Here is a 1,150-nt window from a genome sequence, read left to right on the forward strand (position 1 = left end):
TCGTATATCTATAATAGTCTAGTAATATGATTAATGCAAATGTTGTTATAATGTATAATAAATGAGGCCCTCTTACGTCTTATCAGTATTACTGATTATCGTCGACCTCTTTTACTTCCAACAACGAGATATATTAATACCAACTGAAACTAGACACGAAGTGTATGTACACAAATTGAATGAATAATAACGAATTCTACTGAGAATTTCATTGAAAGATATTCTAATTTTTATTGAAGTTTATATTTGATGAACGAACCCAATGAATTAATTATCATTATGTTTTGAGAAATTCGCATTCATTCTATCAGGGCTAAAGATCATAAACTCAATCATTAATGGATTGTATCATGTAACTGGATAATTAATTTAAAGTAAAAGAATGAATAATGAAAATGCAAATTGCAGAATTATAAATAATAGATCTCGCCTCTTCAAGGAATAGATAAGAATAGATTCTCTCAAACATTACTCAGTATTTATTGAACATATAAAACTAATGAATGCAAACATTAGTGAATAAGAGAATAGAGAATGGAGGAAACGTGATCATCTCAGAAACGAGAAACAGTATTTATTGAACAAATAAAAATCATTAACACAATCATTGGACAATTATCCCATATAATTGAACAAATAATATGAAATGGACAAATGATTAATATGAATTGAAATTTCAAAACCAGTTATGCATTTATAAATTCGTAAGTACTAAATAATAAATAGACTCTACGTCTTCAAGGAATAAGAAAGAGTGACTGTCTTCATCAATATTGATGGAACAAATAAAGCTCATAAATAGAATCAAGCACTAAAAAAACTTTATTATGTAACAGAGTGAGTGATATGAAACAAAAGAATGACTAATGTAAATGCAAATTACATACATAAATGTATTAGTACTAAACAACAGATCCTGTTTCTGTTGAACGAATTAAAAAATAATGAATATTTTAATATTATTGATTATATTGTATGTAAATGATTAATATAGAATAGAGTAATGAATAACATAAAAATAGTGAATGAGATTCAAGGCACAAAAACACTTATGTGTCTTTTAATCACATAAATATATTTTCAATTACATTTATGTGTTTCTTTTGAACGTATTAAGAAACAATGAATGTTTTAATATTATTGCTTGAAC

Source organism: Ceratina calcarata, unplaced genomic scaffold, assembly GCF_001652005.2.
Source record: "Ceratina calcarata isolate Rehan_Ccalc_2016 unplaced genomic scaffold, ASM165200v1 scaffold985, whole genome shotgun sequence".
NCBI lineage: Eukaryota > Metazoa > Arthropoda > Insecta > Hymenoptera > Apidae > Ceratina > Ceratina calcarata.